Raw genomic sequence first — 22,157 nt, forward strand, 5'->3', positions numbered from 1 at the left:
CACAGCCCAGCAGGGCTGGGGCACTGCCAGGGCCCCTCAGGGACACCAGCAGGGCACAGACAGAGCTCACAGGGGCTCAGCACTGGCAGGGGCTGTGGGATGTCCCAGAGGGGGCTGTGTCACAGCAGCACCTCTGTGGCTGTGTCATTGATGCACAGAGCAGTTAGGATGTCAGTAAGGGGCTGTGTGACAGCACAGAGTGGGCTGTGTGAGGTCACAGATTGGGCTGTGACATCACAGAGTTTGTTGTGTGAGGTCATTGAGCAGCTACAGAATCATAGAGGGGATTTCTGTGACATCACAGAGCAGTCTGTGACATCATGGAATTGCTGTATTACAACATAGACCAGCCTGTGAGGTTAAAGTGTGTGCTGTGACATTACAAAGCGGCAGTATGACATCACAGAGAGGGTTTTGTGACATCACTGAGGGGATTGTGACATCACACAGTTGACTGCCATCATAGAGGGTGGCTGTGTGACAACAGAGAGTGGGTTTTGGCATCACTGGGTGGCTTGTATAGTGTGTAAACCAAATATCCCCCTCACCACAACAATCCCGTGCTCTCAGCAGATGCTCTGGTGAAGAACACTGCTTTTGGCACTGTTTGCCTTCTCTTTCTTCTTCTTCTTTATGGGGTCCATCTCAAGACAGCGCCAGATCCACAGTGTTTCATCAGCAGCTGCTGAGGCCACTGATGTACCATCAGAGCTCATGGTCAGGTTCAAGATTCTATCAGTATGAGCTGAGGAGGAGAAGGAATGTGCAATCAGGGCTGAGCTGATCAGCACATGCACATTTACTCCTGTATGCTCCCATGAGCCCTGCCAGCTTGCACAGCTGCCTCCCCACTGGCTGTGGCAGTGTGATTCCAGACCCCAAGTGTAGACTTGGATCAATGGTATCTCTTCCACAGCCCTGTGGGCATGCTTTACTCCTAGCAGCATGGCCCCGGATACTGTCCTGTATCAGTGATGCTGCAGGCTCCAACCAAGGAGTGCAGCTGTCTTCAACCTCTAACAGCCCCCCCCCACCCAGGCCCTGCCCACCTATAGTAGGAGTCTTAGTATCTGTAAGTAAACAAAAAGGGGGAAATATAGTAGGAGTCGTAGTAAAATATCTGTATTGTATATTGAATATCTGTATATAGGCCTTGCCCTGATAAGCCCTGGTTGTTTTTGATGGCCTGCAGCTGCAATGTCCTTAATTGGGCTGCAGCTGTAGCTAGTGAAGATAACTGGGATAAAAGGGGCTGGGCTTGGCCAGTCAAGCTGAGCTGACAAGGAGCCCTGAGGAAGAATGAGCAACAAGCAGGAGAAGAAGTCAGAGCTGTGAAGAACTGCCCCCAGGAAGTATCACCGAGAAGGTACGAGACTTTAGAAATATGATTGCAACAGTATGGGACTTTAAAAATGCAACAACAAGATAACAACATGCACCTACCTTGCAGCTCTGCAACCTTGGTCATTGTTGGATACTTCCATATAACCAGCTGATTCTGTGCAAAGCCATGGGCTGAAATGAGCTCCTTGTAGTTTGTGGACCATAGGCTAGAAGTCACCTGCAAACAGGCAGTAACACAGATGAGACAAGGTCCTTGTGCTGATGCTCACCACTTGGAGGCGAGCATGGTCCCCCTCCTTCCCCGTGCCTCTGGGCCTGAGGAGCCAGCAGCTCTGTGGAGGTGTGCTGCCAGAAGGTGTTTGTCTCCAAGCTGATGTTCATCTCTCACCTGGGAGTGGGTATCAACAGCACTGAGGCAGGCGCCAGAACACATATTCCAGATGTGGATATGTCTGTCATTAGTGCCACCTCCAGTGGCTGGAACATTCATCTGCCATGGGCACCACGCCACAGCCTGAGAGAGGAGAGTTCATTTTAAAACATACAAGAGGCAACCTGCACCCAGCCAGTGCTGCATGCCTGCCTTGCACACACATATCCGCCCATGGCAGCTCTGTGCTCACCTTGACAGCACCCTGGTGCTGAGTGAAGGTCTGTACAGGAGCAAAGTTGCCACCCCCACCTTGGGTGCATGGCCAGACGTTCACCAGACTGTCACTGCCACCACTGGCCAGGTAGCGGCCACCCAGAGACCATTTGAGTCCGCACACCTTGTGTGTGTGGCCAGAAAGGGTGGCCACGTGATGCCCAGCCACTCGGACATCGTGGTGATGGATGTGCCCAGTCCGTGCACCACTGCAGAGAGAAGGCTTGCAGGGTCAGGCTGCACATTTTCACCCAAATCCATTTTTGTTGTTGCAAGACTGCTATACCTGCCCCTGGGTTTCAACCAGTGTTACCAGCAACACAGGTCTGTTGGTGTGAGTGAAACACCCACACAAGCTCTTTAAAGCTTCAGCACAAATTGCAATACAGGAAAGAGGCCTTCTCCTCACAGCCCCAACAGATAAGGGTGAGTAAGGATCCCAAGCCAGGACAAACTTCTCTCTGCCATCCCTAACCCATGCCACACATAGATTGAGGGATAGGAGTTTGCAACAACTGGAAACTGCCCTTGACCCACTGCTTTACCTGGAAAGGATGTAGCCGTTCCAGCTGAGGGTTCCCACACGGCCACAATGGCTGGTCGTGGTTCAGAGATGTTTCTGCTGCTCAGGGTCCCATAGCTTATAGGGGCCTGAGTAAATATATGTATTGCAGTAAAAGATCTCTGTATTGTGTAAGTGACCCTGCCCTGATTCTAGTTATTGTAAATGGGCTGCAGCTGCAATATCCTTGATTGGGCAGTAGATGTAACCCGTGGAGGTAGCAAGGATAAAAGGGGGTGGGGCACTCAGAGTGAGCTGGAGAGGAGCCCTGACTGAGAAGCAACAACAACACTGCTGTGAAGAGCTGCTGTGAGAAAACCACCCAGAAGGTATGAGACCCTAGAAATATGATACACAAGAATATAAATGCAACAATAGCTGGAGAGGCAAAGCAAAAAGTTCTTCAGAAGAAACCCAATCCTGTTTCTGTGCCCTAGGAACCTCACTGCACAGGCTCTGGCATTCAGCTTTCTCAGTAAGGGAACAGAGAAAATGTGTATCTCATGACTATAGCACAGAAGGTTATGCCACTTATCAGAAAACCCCCAAACCAAACCCTGCCTTGCACACTGGGCAGTTCCCCCCCCCACCAGGGAAGACAAGTTAGGTGCATGGCATCCTTCCTCTGCCAGCCAAGGTTTTGTCCCCAGGCCCCACAGTTCTGTCAATCCCTAGAAAACACCTCTAGTTTTACTCCTGCATTCACCTGAACTTCAGCACTACTTGTGCCAACAGCAAGGTAGTCTCCATCTTTAATCCATGACACAGAGGAAATGTAAATATATGGATGCTCCGTCTGCAGCAGGGGGATAATCTCCCTAGTACCGTAATTCCACAGATAAACAGTGTTGTCCAGAGTCACTGCCAAGGAGTTCTGGGAGCTCCAGTCTATGAGATTCAGATCTACAATTTGAAAGAGCAATGCAGGTCACACCATTCTTGGCTAGAGAGCATGCCCTTCACCCGTTCTGCTGAAGCAGGTGTTGGGTGCACATGTGCACACACATATGTACAGGTGAGGGGCAGCCTTCTGAGTGTCACTATGCCCAGCTGCTGGGGCCAGGTACCCTGCTCCAAGGTATCTACACAGTGCCCTAGACCACTGTCCCTGTAAGGCCACACAGGGACACTCCAGAAGTGGTCTGCGCTAGCCTGGGTACACAAAATAATACAGACAGCCCAGTTACACTGTCCTAGGAACAGCAATCCAGTGCAGAATGTTCTGGATGCCCAGCACTCAATGCTGCAGCCTACTTAGTATAGGGGCCTGAGTAAAGATATATATTGCAGTAAAAGATCTCTGTATTGTATAAGTGATCCTGCCCTGATTCTAGGTATTGTAAATGGGCTGCAGCTGCGATGTCCTTAACTGGGCAGCAGCTGTAGCCTGTGGAGGTAGCTGGGATAAAAAGGGGTGAGGCATTCAGGGAGAGCTGGAGAGGAGTCCTGACTGAGAAGCAACAACGATGCTGCTGTGAAGAGCTGCTGTGAGAAAACCACCCAGAAGATATGAGACCCTAGAAATATGCAACAATATGAATACAACAACTTACAGTAGTTGTTGCGAATCTCTGGTGCATCCAAGACCTGGTCTGGCTTTGAGGGAATATATCTGCTTCTCTTCCTGCTGAATCCAGGTGCCATTTTCTGACTGTAGAGCACTTTCAGGTTATTCTGATAGCCTGTGTGCAGGGGAACAGGTTTGTTAACCTGAGTTAGTTTCCTCCCAGCTGAGTGCTGCTCACCCAACTAGGAATCCCTTGGAGTGAAAATGAAGTCCTAAGAGAAACACTCACAAGCCTGCAGTGCACTAAAATCCCTGGCAGAATGAACTGCTGAACAGGGCTGAGCTACAATTTCCTCATTCATGGAAACAAATTTAACAAACACTTGGGGTTTTGAATCCCATTATATTTAGTTGCAGTTTAAGCTAGAAAGTTCAGAGCAGAGAGTTTGATGCTCTTACAGACTTCATGAAGGTTTGGAACCTGCAGTACAGGTGACTGTCACCGACATCTTTTCATAAAAATCCTTTCTTTAGGATTTTTCTCCCTTCTGAGAAGCTGTGGCCTCAGCAACAAAATGTAAACAATGGTTATCTTCTGCGGTGGAATGCAACAGATAGATGCGTGATTGGTCTTGGGTGAATGTTTGGACTTACTGACCACTCACGGCAGAGCTGGGTCTCACTCTCTGCTGAGACACAGCCCTTTGTTTATTCATTCTTTTTCTATTCTTAGCTTAGCTAGCTTCTGAGAACTTTCCTTCTATTTCTTTTAGTATAGTAACAATGTAATATATATCATAAAAGAATAAATCAAGCCTTCTGAACATGAGGTCAAGATTCTCGCCTCTGTCTTCACCCTGAAGACCCTTGCAAGCCCTGTAACAGGTGACCAACTGGCACTCATAGCACCTCTCCTAAATAAATTCACTGTAACTGTTATGCCCTCCCTCGACCTCAGGAACCTTAAGAAAGGAGACTCCAACCTGTACAGCTCTCAGAAACCAGTTGATTTCTCTTGTGACCACACACAGAGCCTCTGTTGCTGTTCCCCTGACCTGATCTCTCCTGCTGATTCCGCTCACACAGACATACCTTCTGAAGCATTCTCTGGTTTTCCACTGAGGTGGAGGATCTTTGCCTCTTCTACATCAAAACCATTCAGATTCACTGCCCAGGCTTTCTGTTGCTCCTACAGAGACAAATCACCCACAGTGCAATGCATTTACAACAATTCCCACACTGCAATTTAAACAGACACCTAAGTCCCCTTCTCTTAGAATCTGAAGATGTTTGACTGTGCTGCAAGGGTTAGTCACACAGAGGCAGGTCAAAGCAGTTTTTCCTCAGACTTCCATACATCGTCCTGCTCCCATTTTCACACAATGGCAAATTCAGTGTCATTGCCAGTGGGAAGAGCCACAGCCACAAAGCGACCAAATGCTTCATAAACAGATTTCAGAACACAGTGTAAAACATTCCAGAAGTGTTCCCTGTGGAGACATTGTCCTAGAATAGCTACCACCAGCAGTTTCACTTTGCATAGGCTTACAGCTTTGTGTTTTTGTTGCCTGCTACATTTTAAAGCCTCATTAGTCAAAAGCTAAATTTTGCTTCCAGAAGCAGCATAGGCTTAGAGTGCATGGCAGTCTCTACAGCTTCAGTCTCATCCTAGGCTCCTGAAGCCCAGAGCTGCAAGTAGTGATGGCTGGGACTTGTCAGTCCCGTGTGCCCACTTGATAGAACCTATAGTTTACTGCTCTGTAAAGGGGCAGGAAGGAGTAGCGGTTGTTGAAGTAATTGTAACTTAGCAACATGCTCACCTTCTTGGTAGGGGAATCCTCAGCAGGGTCATTCTCATTGGTTAGGAGGAAATTTGCCATCACCATCTGCACAGTGCTGTGGTTGGGAATGTAGCGATCCCCCCAGCCTTTGTCGGGGTGCTTTGAATTTTGGATCCAGATTTACCTGCATTCACATATGAAAATATTGTCTTACAGCTATTTAACAGCCTGTATTAGAGCTTTCATGGGAGTAAACCCAACACTCTTCCACATCACACCCACCAGACAAGTAGGACTCTGAGGTCTCATGCCACCCAGTCACAACTAACTTATATTTTCCTCCCTGCCACCAAGTTGGTTAGGGACTGTGTGCACTTGGGTCTAGTGCAACAATTCCAGAGATCAGAGATAAGGAGAAGATACAAAAATGCTCCCAGGATGTAAAGCTGTCCGCTGACAGTCCCGCCCACACTCGTCCTAGCACACAGCTGTGCCAGCAAGGCTCAGCTGGGCGAACAGCAGCTCGCCAGCCCCAGTGCTCAGAGCTCTGCCCCCCATGCTGGCAAGGAGGTGGGTGGCTGTCAGGAGCACAGCCCACCTCCTCCTGCCTGAGCAGCAGCTGGTAGGGCAGCGTGGCAGGGAGCCCAGAGCCCCATGGCTACAGACAAGCAGCCTGGGCGAGGCTCCCGCACTAAACCTCTGCTGTTGGTGGCTGGTGCTCACCGGGTATCTTGGACGGCATCTGTCTCTCTGTCTCTCTTGCTGGAGCTGTGGGAGTGATTGGCCGGCTTCACGGGCGACACGCGGATGCGGCTGGGCCCGAGGCCACTCTCCTTGGCCTTGCGTTGCCATCGTGCAGGCAGCGCGTTCGGGACCAGCGTGTCCAGCTTCAGCAGCCCGTGCAAGTCCGCCTCGAACAGGAACTGAGCCATGGTCCTGCGAGCGGGTGGCATTGGCTGTACTCACCGGCCGGGCTGAGCCTACTCCGACAGCCCCGCCGGCCTCCCCACCACCGGACTGTGCAAGCACTCCGGACGCTCCTCCCCGCCAATGGACACCCCCACTCTCCCCAGCCACTCCTTGGGACACCCCGTCAGCCGATACGCCCTCCCTCCACTCCTCGGGGGTCCTTGAGCAGTCGGCACCCCTTCCTGCTGCTCTTTGGGGCTCTCTTGGATAAGCGACATTCTCCTGTCCCCTGCCTTTCAAGGGCAATTTCGTCCTTGCTCTTTCTCCTCCCCACTGTGCTATGCCTCTGCCCTGTGCCCCTGGGGCTGCTCTTGGCCAGGCAGCCTCAGTGGGAGCCAGCACTGGCTGCAGCCCCAGCGGGCGCCCCAGGACAAGGCCCAGCAATTAGGAGGCCAATGAAAGCTCTGGGCAGCAGCAGAACCCTCAGCAGAGTTCTTTGGACAATCATGGACTGGCCACACCTACACTGCAGCCTCACTGGGAATGTTTCCCATGTACAGCAAACTTTCAAAAAAAGCTGTTTGAGGGAAAGGTGAACTAAACTCTTACTGTCTCCTCTTAAGTCCAAATTCAGACAGAGCACAAGATGAAGATAAGTTCCAAAACAAGCAGGCCTGCCAGGAACCCCAACCAGCAGTCTGTTCCCTGACAGAAACCCCTTCCAAGGCCCTTCTGGGCATCAGGAACATGTGCTGTGGTTCCAGCTGCACCTGTGGGAGCAATGGGGAGCGTCAGCCCATGCTGTGCTGCACTGCTGAGCTGGCAGCACAGTGGATGCGGGCAGGACGTTCTCCATTTCCCCCAGAGCTGGGTCCTGCAGGCACCTTGCCGCCCCTTGGCACAGGCTGTGCCACCCAACAAAGCCCAGCAGGCTGGGAGGAGAGCCCGGGGCCAGCAGGAAGCTGAGAGAAGACCCTGCTCTAGAACTGAGGGAGTTCCACCACAAGCAAACAAAGATGGTAACTTAAAGAGATTCCCTCTGTGCTCAAAGTTTGTCTGATAAGACTAAGACGGGAGCTTGTCAAAAACCCCAGGAAATATTTGGGAAAAGGTTTTATGTATGTTGGTTGTGACCAGGTACAAAGCTCCTGCGGGAAAAGAGCCTCTGCAGCAGGCTGGCTGGCTGAAGGGGTCTTACTTCTTTCTAGAATAAAGATTACCACTCAAATGCAATTTTATTTTTTTATTGTATGAGGGGAAAATATTTTCCAGACCTCTAAATCCAGTTTCAAAAATACAGATGTGTTGTGCAAAAAGGAATGAAACATATGGGGATTTCTCTCTACAAGAGATATTTCTAAATATTTCTAAGAATGAAAAGTGAAGACAAAATAAGGTCACTTTTCCTGGATTCTAAAACTACTTAGAAAAATCTTAAACTACTATAGGAATTGGGAAGAAATATTTGGGGGTGTCTCTCTACAGAAAAACGATTTTGAAATATTTCTACAAATTTCTAATTTCTAAAACTGAAAAACTAAGCAAATGGGGTTGCTTTTTCTCAGGAGCCCCATGCTGCTGCCTGCCCCCTGGGCTTCCCCAGCCCTCAGGACCCCGCCGCTGGACACAGCAGCCCCTGCCTGGCTCCTGCCTGCCCACACCATGGGCAGCCATGGCTGCTCGGGGCCATGGAGCTCAGCCAGCGCTGCTGCCGGCTGGGCTTTGCTGCTGCTGCCACCCAAACACTGGAGCGACGGCACCTTCCCTTTATTGCAACAGAAGAAAGTGCCATCACCTAGCCTGGCAGAGAGCAGGGTTAACTTCAGTGTTGTTTAGAGGGCATGGCCAGGGGGCTCAGGGGCAGAGGAAGGGACATGATGGGCTCTGGAGCGGCTGGATGGTGCTGGGCTGCTCCTGGGGTCTATAGAAGTCGGGACGGGACAGAGGAGGATGAAAAAAAATGAAAGTACCTTGGGGATACACATGGGGAGAGGAGGTGGCAGTGGGATCTCCAGGAGAATAGGAGATTTCCTTGTCGATGGCTGTTCTGGAGTCTTCAGCTCAAAACTCTTGACAGGGATGCCCAGGCCCTTCTAACTGCTGGAGGAGCTGCTCCTGCTGTTTGGGTGTGAGGTGCAGCCAACGTCTTACAACTCCTGTCCAGAGGTGGAACTGTGGAAAGAGGAGGTGGCTGAGGCCCCAGCTGCCAGTGGCACACAGGGACCCTCCTGCGCAGCAGGGCCCAGAGCTGGCAAGGCTCCCCAGCACGGCTGGAGCTGCTGGCACAGCTTGGCCCAGCTGCACAGCTGCCCCTCACGGCCCCAGCCAGCAGGGCACGGCTCTGGGCAGGCTCCCTGGCCAGGAGTGGGCCCCAGAGCACCTCTGCCTTTCAATCTCGTCCCTGCTCTTTCTCCTCCCCACCGTGCTTTGCCTCTGCCCTGTGCCCCTGGGGCTGCTCTTGGCCAGGCAGCCTCAGTGGGAGCCAGCACTGGCTGCAGCCCCAGCGGGCGCCCCAGGACAAGGCCCAGCAATTAGGAGGCCAATGAAAGCTCTGGGCAGCAGCAGAACCCTCAGCAGAGTTCTTTGGACAATCATGGACTGGCCACACCTACACTGCAGCCGCACTGGGAATGTTTCCTATGTACAGTAGTCTTTCAAAAGAAGCTGTTTGAGGGAAAGGTGAACTAAACACTCACCCTTTTCTCTTCCAGCAAGTCCAAATTCGGACAGAGCAATAGATGAAGATCAGCTCCAAGACAAGCAGGCCTGCCAGTAACCCTAGCCCGAAGCCTGTTCCCTGACAGAAACCCTTTCCAAGGCCCTTCTGGGAATCAGGAACACGTGCTATGGTTCCAGCTGCACCTGTGGGAGCAATGGGGAGCGTCAGCCTGTGCTCTGCTGCACTGCTGAGCTGGCAGCACAGTGGATGTGGGCAGGACGTTCTCCGTTTCCCCCAGAGCTGGGGCCTGCAGGCACCTTGCCGCCCCTTGGCACAGGCTGTGCCACCCAACAAAGCCCAGCAGGCCGGGAGGAGAGCCCGGGGGCTGTGCAGCTGCTTGGGCAGTCACTGCTTGGAGGGACATGGGCCAAAGCCATCCCTGAGCAGCCACTGCCAGCCCTGGCCCTCCCTGCCCCGTGACAGCTCCCCCAGCCCCAGGGCACAGAGTCAGGCCCTGTCAGGACCCAGTGCAGCCCCTCCCCAGTCGGGAGCCAAGGCCGGCTCTGGCTCTGGGCTCACGGCAGGGCTCCCGCTCGGGGCCGCTCCTGTGCCTTGGGCCTCTGGGCACTCAGGGCCAGCTCCAGAGCAGCTGCAGCGGGAGGGACGTTGGTGCACGAGTCCCCTTTCCCTGGGGCTGTGAATGAGCTCCAGAGGCACCTCCAGCTTTGGCTGCGGCAGGGCCGTGCAAGGGCAGACCCCAGTGGAAGAGCTGCAGCCACACAGCCCCACCAAGGGCTGAGCCCTGCTGAGCCCGGCACAGCAATTACCTTCTGAGCCTGTGCCCAATGAGACAGAGTAAGGATCCATCCTAAACTAGGTGAAGTGTCTGGGAGAGGTGAAGGGTCTGTGGAGCTAAAGCTGAAGGAGAGGCCGCGTTCCAGAGACAGCAAGGAGACAGAGAAAGAAAAACAGAAAAACCACGAGGTCAATCTGCCCCCGACCTAGGAATTCCTCCGATAAAGAAGAATTAGTGCTAAGTGTCATGCAAGATAAATATGTATGAACTTATTGTGAAACTGTATGCATATGCATTTGGAAGGGGGATAAAAGGAGGTCTGAAATCTTCAAGGGTATGCATGCCCTTTTGGGGAGTCTTGCGTCCAGCGCGCGTCGTAATAAAAGCATACCGAGCTTTACAACTTTTACAAGTTGTGAAGTTTCTTCTTTTCTCCGCAAAACATTTTGGCGAGCCAGGCAGGAGTTCTCTGTCCCCGCGGGGGCAGGGGGGATAGATGGACCTCCATGGCGCGCCCCAGGATTTTTTCCTGGTGGGGCTCCGCTTGTCTCAACTTGCCACCTGCGAGGACAGACAACGACCCGCTGGCCTGCGGAGGAGAATACGGTATGTACTATGGGGCCCCAGGGGGGGAGGAAGGAGAGAAAGGGAGTAAATCACCCAGAGACGTCTGGGTTCATGGGTTCAGCTGATAGAGCAGCTGTATTAGAGACGGGGTTCATCGTTCTGATAGAGCAGACCGCTAGCGGCTTTGGGGGTAAGCCGGGTGAACCTGTGTATGTGTGTATTGGGAATTCATAGTTCTGATAGAGCAGAACTGGTGAGCCCATGTGTGTTTTGTCTGTGTGTGTGTGATGTCCGGACACTGTGTTGCTGGATGGTTAATTGCACTGTGTTTGTGATCGTGCAGGTGATAAGTGTATGGTGTATAAAAGAGAGTAAATCTACAGTGCCCTACAGTGCGGGGGGGGGTCAGTACTCCCCGTGTTTGAAGCAGCCGAGTGAGGCCAGAGGCGCCGGCTGCAGCAGGCTGCGGGGGCAGGGAGAGAAGTGCCCTGCGGAGAAGCGAGTGGAGGAATATCAGTGATGGTATTTATCGTGTTTGAATGTAGTGATTTGTGTAGATTTGGTACATTTTAACCGTGAGTATGAGCTCAGAGAGTTCCTTTGCCTTGGATGTTTGGACTTGATCACTAGACTGTGTGCTGTTATTTTGATTGTGTCCAGGAAAAATTGATTTGAGTAAATGCCGAATTATGGTGTGCTGTGTTGTGTTGAGAAAAGTGAGCACTTTGAGAAATATGCCCTTTCCCGGTGATTTTGTGTGGTGATTTTCTTCCGCTGCATTGTGGTAATTTGATTCTCAGATTGTATAGTGGTGTTTGTGGAGATTTTAAGATTTTGTTGCAACAAGAGTAGCATTTTACATAGGAGAACTATAGTACGGTGATTTATGTTTAACTTCGAGAAAGCGAGTTAAAGGAATTCCAAGAATTCTCCCCCTCATAGTAATTCAAGCCTTGGCTCTAGTGAATTTGAGATAAGGGGGGGGGGGGAGTGAGTGTGTGTGTCTGTGGGCATATCAGAGTTTCAGCTGTGACTAGCACAGCCTTTTTGCAAAGCAGCAAAACAAGTGTAAGTAGACACAGTGCTTAATTAGATTGTGCAAGAAGAGAACTAGAAAAGACTGATATTTTGTAAAACAGAGTTTATATAGAAGAGGTGAATGAGATGAATTAGTTAATGAGACTTATGAGATTTATGAGACTTCAGTTGGTACTGCAGTAAGTCTTTACTAGAAACAATCTGCTGTAGGGATTTAAAGTTCTCTGTAACAAACAGAATAGCCTGCCTTTGTGAGCAATTTCGGGGAGCCTTTGGTACATCAAGAGGCTAGCAGGCTGTGTGAGGTGACAGTGGCGGCGCCCTGGGCACAGGGACAGCTCTGGCTGCCCTGTTTCCCCAGGGAACACGGGAATGGCCTGTGGGCAAAAGCTGGATGTGCAGGTATTATTGCAGTGCGGTGTTTATGAGAAACACTGGTATTGCTGTTTTGCTGTTCCAGTATGTGTCAGGGTACACGCCCCAAGTGTAAATTAAAGGTTTCTGGTCAAGCGGATTCAGAACCTAAGGTCTTAGAGCTTGTGTGTGAGAATCACATCTGATACCTGCCACCTGGAGCTGTGTGTATAGGAGGAAAACTGAGAAACTACTGTGAAGGTCTGTAAAAAGGTTCGAATGGAAGCGAGATAGGGCAAGGAGAAATAAATAATGAGAACTGGCCAGAGCAAACAGGTTCCTAAATTAGCCCCTTTTGGGAGGGGCTCGCTGGGAGGAAGTTGCCAGTAAGAGCAGCTCAGAAAATAAAAAGATTTATAGTGCTTCATTGCTGTTAGTACTGTTTTATAATAGGAAGATAAATGGGACAGTTTTTGTATGCTGAAATGTCTTTTGTTTTAAGAAATCACCCAGAATGACAAAGAGACTGTGAGATCAGACCGCTCTCTGGTCTTGGCCCTTGAAAAGGAAAACAAGGCAAAGAGAAAGCAAATCAAACATGTTGTTCAGCATGCAGCATAAGATAGCAACATATGAAATCAGGCAAGGATTATCACGCTGAAATGCGAAGCAATCACAGTTCGCAAAATGAGTACATATGATTTGTAAAGGCTTCCTCCCAAGGTAAGGGAGGAGGGGTAAAGGTAACCTTCCCAAAAGGGAAGAATTTTTGTCAGCACAAGGGTCATGTGTTCAGTTTTAAATAAAGCTTTAGTACCTGTGGAGAATGTTTATGTTGTAGTGTGGGGAATGAACAACTGGCTAGTCTGAGAAGGCATACTTTTGCAAACCTTTAAAGTAACATGTGTACTATGTGTACCTAAAAGCTTTTGTACAATTCGGTCAATTTGCTAAACATTCTCAAATGAGAAAGGTTACTCTGGAGGCAAATAATATAAAGATGTTAGGCTTAATATTAACAGACACTGAAATTAAGAAAGACATTAGTAAGGAGATATTAGAATAAGTAAATAAGTGTTTTCAAGGGTATGGGCCTCTGCTGCACCAGGGAGAGTGAAAGATGCTCCCCCATGGGATGCTCCCCCATCAAGCTTAATGAAAGAACACAACCAGTGAGAACTGAGTAGTACCCTCAAAAGGAAGGTAAGGAAGGAATCAGTCCAATAACTGGTAGTACTGGATTAAGGGCTGTCAATAAGATAACACAGAATTTGTACCCTGTGGTAGCAAATCCATAGACCTTACTAACCTTGTTTAACACCTGAGCTAACCTGGTTCACTGTTTTAGGCCTAAGAGATGCCTTCTTTTGCCTCCCTATCCACGAAGCCAGCCAGAACATTTTTGCATTCAAACACAAGCTCACATAGTCCATATGCCTGGAGGCTTCAAAATTCTCCACTCCGAGTGGAGAACAGCTTGCAAAGACCCAGAGTCCCAGGAAGCTCCACAAGAGGAAAAGAGGCTGTTGCAATACATAGATGATCTTCTAGTAGCCACTCAGACAAGGGAAGCGAGAGAAGCCTGGACGGTAAGCCTTTTGAATTTCCTGGGACTCCAAGGACGCAGAGTCTCAAAGAAAAAGGCACCGGTAGTGAAACAGAAGGTAATCTCCAGACCCCTCTATGCTCTTATTGCCAATGGGAACTGAGATCTCCAGTGGACAAGAGACACCACACGGGCCTTTCGCCAGCTAGAGAGTCCCCTCATGTCGGCTCCAGCTTTGAAACTTCCAGATGTAAGTAAAGCATTCTTTCTATTTTTCCATGCAAGGAATTGCTCTGGGAATATTGGCTCAAGACTTGGGTCCATACCGGAGGGCAGTTGCTTACTTCTCTAAGCAACTAGATGCAACAGCCAAAGGATGGCCAGGTTGCCTCAGAGCTGTAGCAGCAGTTGTGCTGAACATTCAAGAGGCACACAAGTTTACCCTGGGACAAAAATGACTGTGCTAGTGTCCCACACAGTGTCCGCAGTACTGGAAGTAAAGGGTGGCCACTGGCTTTCACCAGAGAGGTTTCTGAAATACCAGGCCATCATGGTAGAGCAAGATGATGTAGAGATAGTGGTGACTAATATTGTCAACCCAGCTTCTTTTCTCAGTGGAATCAAGGAGAAGCAGTACACCACGATTGCCTAGAGACCATTGAAGCTACCTACTCCAGCCGCCCAGACTTAAAGGACACTCCTCCGGACGATGCAGAGACCTGGTTCACTGACAAGAAAGCAACATTGCAAAATTCACAGTGACTACCTGCAGAGAGGTAATAGAGTCTGGACCCTTACCAACAGGTACCTCTCCACAGGATGCTGAGATAAATGCATGGACCCACGCCTTAGAAACAGCAAAAGGCATTCAGAGTTGTGCATGCACATGGAGCCATCTGGAATGAGAGGGGACTGCTGACCTCACAGGGAAAGAAGAGACAATCCAGCTGCTGGAAGCAGTTCAGCTACCTGAAAAAGCATATTAAGGCACACCAGAGAGTGAGCTTAAAATTGGAGGAAAGAAATGAGCTGGCGGATGGAGAGGCAAAGAAAGCAGCAAAGGGTGAGGTACAGATTTTCCTCGAAGGTAAGCCATAATACAATAATACTAATCAAAAGAGACGTACAACTGCAAGGGGTGGGCTACCATTGAAAGAGAGCTGGTAATCCCTTCCCATTTTCGTGGTTACTAGTGAAGGAAGGGCACTAGAAAACACACTAGGGCCTAACTACTTAAAGCCTTTTATAGAGTGTGGCTCCTTTCTCGAGATGACCAAGGCTGCGAGTGATACAGAGTGCACTGAAATGAAGTGTTGACTTTGAAGTAGTAATTCCCACAGGCTTTCTAGAACACACATCTGATTGAAAGAATTGTTGTATCATTGTCAGGAATTTATATGCCACTATCACTCAGGTGAGCTGATAATGTGATCCTTGCCTCCAGACTAACCTCAAAATATCCCCCCGGGCCAAAACTCGGTCAGACTGGGAGAGGCCATGGGCCTGTACAGCAGCGGCAAATCAACTTTTCAGAACTCCCAAGGAAAGGGGGGTATCAGTATTTACTGGTATTAATAGATACATTTTCAGGGTGGCCAGAAACATTCCCCACCAGAACTGTCAAAGCTCAAGAGGTGACCAGATCATTTTTACAAGAGATAATACCACGCTTCAGAGTTCCAGCCACAATATCCTCAGATAAAGAATCACCTTTCATTTCCAAAATAGTGCAACAGATCAGTAGCCATCTGGGCATAATTAGGAACTTCACACCCCATACCGCCCCCAATCAAGTGGTCAGGTGGAGAGAATGAATCATTTGATTAAGCAGCAAATCATAAGACTGGGACAAAGAAGCTCTTCCTCTAGCACTATTGCAAATTCAAACTAAACCTTTTGAGCTAAAGGAATGCTGAATCCTTTTGGAATGCCTTATAGAAGACCATATAGAATACAAGGGTAATGTCCAGAATGTCCACTTACATGGTGGCATTAAGCAAACGGCTCAGAGAAATTGAGAAACATGTGGCTGGAACTCAGAGCAGGGAGTTAGATAGCCTGGGGACGATGTATATGTTAAGTCTCTTACAGAGAAGACTTCGGAACCATAGTGGGAGAGACCACTGCAAGTACCTCTCACCACCTTCACTGCAATCAAAATCAAGGAGCAGAATGCCTGGATCCATCACTCTCGGGTGAAGAAGGCCCAGAAGCCCCTTCAGGAGTGACACCAGGAGACAATGAACTGAGACTAAAACTTATTCGGGCAAAATGAGTATATTGCGGTCGGGAGTAGCTCATACTTTAGTGTACAGAATTGTTTTGTATGGAATTATAACTGAAGTTTTAGAACTAGAGAGTACCTCTACCCAAAGCAATGCTGAATGGCCTTGGTCCCTGGCATTTAATCAGTATACTGGATCCATGGGAAAACCTTCTGAGAGAAAAGATTTAAACATATCTACTGTAGTAATCCACGAGAATCAGGTATGTGAGGAGTAAGAATAGCAAGAACAGGAGCTGTGAACACTTCAAGGAGTCTGAGGAGAAGAAATCAAAGTAAAGTGCTGGGTCATCAATAGGATGGCTTATGAGAGACCAGATGTAATTAGTGTCTGAACCTCCCCTGGTGTATATGAACACCAGGAAGTCTGTGATAACCTAAGTGAATCAGACTGTTGGTGTAATTTCACCCTGATACAGCCTGTAGAAGTGACGTGCCTTTGAGCTCGAGTTACTGTCAGACTTTCACTTGAATTCAAAGCGGACACTGCACTTTTTACCACAACGGGGCCTTATACACCCCATACTAGTTCAGACTCTACCCAAACTCCAAACTTGAACCTAACGTAGTAAAGAATGTGACTGAACAACAGCTATTATTCAATCCAGAATGGTGTCTCAAACGTGTGGAGTTGATAATGCAAATTAACATCTCAAAAATCCAACCAGCCTGCTCCTCCTTCCTAAAAACTTCCTTTGAGGGCTGGACAACATGGTCACAAAAACAGGCATATCTCAGGAGCAGAACAAGAAAGGAAGGAGCCAGCTCTCCTGGTGCCTAAAACCAGGAACACCAAGAAATCAGTTTCCTTAGGTCATTTTCCAAGCTGGTTGGCTGAACCCCCAGGCAATGGCTGGTAAAGGGTGCTGAACTGCAAGTGGTAAATTAACCCAAGCAAGGAAGGTGATTTTCCTTATTTATAGCTATCCCTTTCCTACTGAGATTTGGATCAGTGATTGTCCGTCTGAGGCAGTTGGATTCTGCTTAAAAGAAGTAGAGAGAGAGAGACCCTCTCAGAGCTCAGCAGCAGGCTGTAGGATTTTGAGGATCCCTTTTGTGCTGAGTGTTTCAAGTAGCAGAAACCTGATCTCAGTTTCTTCTGAGGCACTGCAATGAATTTAGGCTTTTCTCTCAAGATTTCCCCTCCATTATCTTCTGCCCTGAACACAGTCCACAGCTTGATCTTAGCTAGGGGCAAGGTGGGTGAGGTTTTGTAGACCAGGAGAGACATTCCTGCTTGCCACACATCTGAGAAATCAGGTGCTTTGGATTGGGAGGGAGAGGGAGAGGTTAGATTCCCTGAGGTCTCTACATTTCAGAACAAACATCTGTCTCAAGTATGACCTAAACCTCTGTCAGATACACTTGTGAAGTGTGTCTGAATTTGTAGTATGAGCCCAGCACATCCCTCTGGCAGGGAAGGATGATCATGGACAGAAAGCAGTTCCTGTTCCCCATAACAAACATCTAACTGGCATATTAGGGACAAGATTAGGAGTTTTAAATGGAATTGATTCAGAAATACTGATGAATAAACTGGCTGCTGCAGCAGGTAGCCTAACAAAATTGAAGCAGCCTTTACAGTAATCTCTTTTGGCATTAGGAACTAGCCAGTGACAGATTTCAAAAGTACTGCCAAAGTAAAGAAGTATGAAGAGGCCGGGGACCAAGACCACAAATTGATAGTAGAAGCACTTAGTATAGTTCAAGATAATGTGTCTTTAGCTTTCAGTTGTATACAAGCACAGTTATGGATACAAGCAACAGCAGCTCTGATCATATAGGAAAGGGGTGAAGGTAATTTTCCAGCTGAAGTTTGGAAAATTGAGTGAGATAATGCAATTGATTTTGAAAGGAAGTTTCAATCCTGGTGGACTATGGTGAATTTCACCTATGATCCTGTTTCTAATGTGGCCACTGCCTTTGTGCTTACCATACGTAATGCCACTGTTTATGTTATCCATCCCATCATTGCCCTAAGATTAAACCATGAAGAAACAATACTCTATCCTTCAGAACATAGAGTGTGGGCACGAAAAGATGAATGAAAAGTGGCAGACAGTAAACTTAGAATCCTGCATTACTAGAGAACAAATGAGATTCATTTGTGAAAACAATACTGCTAATGCCCAGGATGTGTTTGGACACCGAACAGGGTATTTGCCACTTTGAAATTCATCCAGTCACTGACCAGAAAACTGTGCTCGTATATACTGGAAAAGGGCGTATGTTTGAGAACTGCTTGTGCTGCTGTACAAATTGATAGCAATGATGTTATTCTGTTTAGTAGAAACCATTCTAATCTCTGTGTTTGTAATTTTGTTAAGATTATTTGGTGTGATTTTTCGTATTTGGTACCAGTAACATCCCACCAGCTGATTACAGCCAGTTACACAATGTATCACAGACTGCCACCTACCCCTATTGGGGTGAACCTTACATTGGTAAAGCAATTAATTAAGCACCAAGACCTATTAGAAGTCTTGAAAGGAATCCAAGAAAGTAGAAAGAAAACCTTAATTACTGTCCAACATGATACAAAGGAGATAATCAGAGTTCTACAAAGAATAAAATAAAATATGGATCATCACAGGTGAGATGTGATCTTTGGGTGGTCACCAGCTGCAAATGCAATCTTTAATAAGTTGTGCCACCCTATTCTAGTTTTACTAATATTAGTTGGGATAAGCTTAGGATTATCTATTAGATTGTTAATTTGGAACTGGAGAATACTACAACGAATGGCTGTACGAACCTCTTTATCAAACGTACAGAGTGAAGCATTAAAAGACACTTATTGTCATGAGAGTTTTCATTAAGTAAAAGAATTTACTTATTTCCTAGGAAAGGGGGGAATGAGACAGAGTAGGGATCCGTCCTGAATTAGGTGAAGTGTCTGACAACGGTGAAAAGTCAAACGGCCAAATCTGAAGGAAAATTCGCATGCCAAGACAGCAAGGAGACAGAGAAAGAAAAACAGAAAAGACCACGAGGTCAATTTGCCCCGACCTAGAAATTCCTTTGATAAAGAAGAACTGGTGCTAAGTGTCATGCAAGATGAATATGTATGAACTTATTGTGAAACTGTATGCATATGCATTTGGAAGGGGGATAAAAGGAGGTCTGAAATCCTCAGGGGTACGCATGCCCTTTTGGGGAGGCTTGCGTCCGGCGCGCGTCGTAATAAAAGCATACCGGGCTTTACAACTTTTACAAGTTGTGAAGTTTCTTCGTTTCCCCAGAAAACAGGGCACCGGCACGGCCGCGTGTCCGAGTCTCGGGCACCGTGCTGCTGCTTCATTTGCCCTTAGGCACACCCAGAGCTCCCTGCTAAGCCAGGATGCTCTCTGCTTCTGCCCTCTTCCTCATCCTGTGCAGGGATGGAGCACTGCTGTGCTTTCAGGAAGCTGTTCTTGAAAGCTTCCAGCATTCCAAGCTCCTTTGCCCTCCACGGATGCTTGCCATGGAATCCCTCTCAGCTGGGTTCAGAGCAGACTCAGGTTGGCTTTCCCAAAATCCAGGGGCTCCAGGGTGCTCAGCAAGATGTGTAACGGCACAGTGCTGTGGAACTGCACCTTCAGCACAGGGACCTTTCCAGCCTGACCTGCCCTCGTTCCTCTGTGTCCATGCACAAAACACGGTGTGGCAGAGAACGACAGCAGGGCCTGTGTGTCCCAGGGCCCCAGATTTACTTCAGCTCCACAGAGATGCAGGTAAGGGGGGAAAAACAAACTGTTTATTAATGGAAGGGAAAGTGAAGGGATGAGATGGAGGGCAAAAAAAAAGGGGTGGGGAGGGTCTGAGGACTGGAGGGAGGGAACTGTCAACAGGGACGGGGAAAAACCAAAATGTTTATTAATGGAAGGGAACGTGAAAGGATGAGATGGGGGAAAAAAAAATAAAGGGGTGGGAAGCGTCTAAGGGCTGAAGGGAGGGAACTGTCAACAGGGAGGGAGAAGGCAGTGGCTATGGAAGCCTCCCACAGGCTCAGCTGTAGCCAGCATCAGCTGTGCCTGGAGCTCCAGTGACGCTGAATGGTGGTTCTCTCTTCAAAGTCTCTTCGTACTCTTCTTGGCGCCACGGATCTCTGAGTGCAGGAGATGACTTTAATTCTGAAGATCTTTGTCCAAAAATTGCCTGGACTTCCAGGTTACTGGAGGATGGACTGTCGTCTTTGCTCATGGCTTCAAGGGCTGGAAGACAGATGAACGACCAGGGTCAGAGCCCAGACGGACACCCGGAGATTGTCCTGCTAAGCCCATTGCTCCCAGCTCTCACACCGGCCACAAGAGAGGCTGACCCTTGCAAGATTCTGGCCACGAATGCCCCCACCAGTATCCCTGAAATGGGCCTGTGCTCTGCCCAAACCACCCTTCATCCACACAGGGAGCAAAGCCTGCCACAGCCGGGACAGGGACTGCAGCTCCGTGCCGGGGCAATGCAGCTCTCCCGGGCAGTCCCCGCTGTCAACGTGCTGCCCTCACTCACCCTGAGTGAGAACGTGAAGCTCCGCTGGCTGTCCCTTCAGGCACCGCCCGGCCATGCCTGTGAACACAGAGCCTGTCACGGCCCCAGCGGCACAGCTCCGTGCCAGCGGCGCTGCCGGGGCAGCAGGCGGGGCTGGGGCCGAGCTGCGGCGGCCCGGGGAGGGAGCCCGGGCTCGGGACTCACCGATGAACCTGATGGCCGCCTCACGTACGGATTCCTGCGGGTTCTCCAGGTAGGGCAGGGCCCGGCACAGGTGTTCGGCTGCTTGGCTTCTGTCCTCTGCCAGCTACAGAGAGCGCCAGGAGGGAAGGGTTGGCGCGGGCTCAGCCCCTGGGCCTGGCGCTGCCTGTGCCCAGCCCCGGACTCCCCTGGCCGCAGAGCCCTGAGGCGTGGCCAGCAGCCGCTGGCCAAGGGCTCCCGAGGGCAGCGGGCAGAGGGCCGGCTGCTGCCCGGGGAGCCACGGTGCCGGCCCGCAGCCCCGCCTGGCCAGGGCTCCATGGGCACCCGGCTGGGGCCCACAAGAGCCTGGAGAAGAGCCCGCGCGGCCTCTGGCTGCAGCAGCGGGCAGGGGCACAGCTGCCAGCGCGCACACTGTGCACCGCCCTCAGGGGCCTTCTCCGGGCTGAGCCTGGGGCTTCAGGCCCTCCTTACCAGGCATTTGCTGAACTTTGACAGCTGCCCCTTCTTCACCAGCTGCTTGAGCTTGCTCCTCCTCAGGAACCCGGCCGCACAATGCAGCGTTTTCTGAGAGGCCTGGAGAGCAGCAGACCCAGAGATGGCCCCACAGCCCAGGGCACCGGACCCACATCCCTGTGCCAAGGCCTGGAGGAGGCTGCAGCCTGTGAGGTGCCAGGGCAGGAGGCAGCCGAGCCCTCTCCCCGAGATCCACCGGCATCACACAAAACTCACATTCGCCACACGCTGGTTCTCCTCATGGCTGTGTATGAAGAGCGGAAGCAGGCTGTGGTTGGCGATTCTCTTCAGAGGCCTTTTTCCCTCATCCACTACTAATTCCATAACTTTTTCAAACAGCTGAATGGAGAGCAGCTGCACATTGCTGTTGTCCTGGAGGAAAGGATGCAGAAAAGACCTCACCAACATTTCTCAAGGTCCCCCTGAGTAAAAGACTAAAAATGCCCAGGGCACAAAGTTTCCGGCCAGCAGCCAGTCCCATGGCTCGGGCCACAGGGCCTTACATGGTCAAAGAGTTGTACAAGTGCCTCAGCTAGCCTTGGGGCAGTAGTGCTGGCTACCAAGATATCCTTGTACTGGAGAACATTCATGAAAACACAGAGGGACATCCTGACAACCTCTGCATCTTCATCAGCCAGAACATCCACAAGCCGCTGAGACAGGATGCACATTCTCCTGGCCTGTGGGGAACACAAGGCTGTGCTGGGAAGCCATGGACGGCTGCACCGCCAACACCGACCTGGCACTGCAAGGCCACCCTGCTGCTGCAGGGCCCACAGGCCAAAGGCCTGCCCCAAAGCACTGGGGCAGGTGAGGCAGGAGAGCTGGGAGCAGCGGCGTCAGCTCCTGAAGCCCTGCACGCCCATGGGGCTGCTTTCCACAGCGCAGCTTCAGCCGCTGCCCCTTCTCACCAGCAAGCGATCCCTGACGAGAACCACGAGGCCTCTGAGCGCCAGTCGACGCCGCTCCCTGCACTCGCTCTG

General features: G+C 50.0%; 1 pseudogene; it reads right to left on the reverse strand.

Moving 5' to 3' along the window:
* Window positions 1-566: 566 nt before the first annotated feature.
* On the reverse strand, window positions 567-6,772 carry LOC141730209 (cell division cycle protein 20 homolog; annotated as a pseudogene).
* Between the last annotated feature and the right edge of the window lie 15,385 nt (window positions 6,773-22,157).

Source organism: Zonotrichia albicollis, chromosome 9 (genome assembly GCF_047830755.1).
Source record: "Zonotrichia albicollis isolate bZonAlb1 chromosome 9, bZonAlb1.hap1, whole genome shotgun sequence".
Lineage (NCBI taxonomy): Eukaryota > Metazoa > Chordata > Aves > Passeriformes > Passerellidae > Zonotrichia > Zonotrichia albicollis.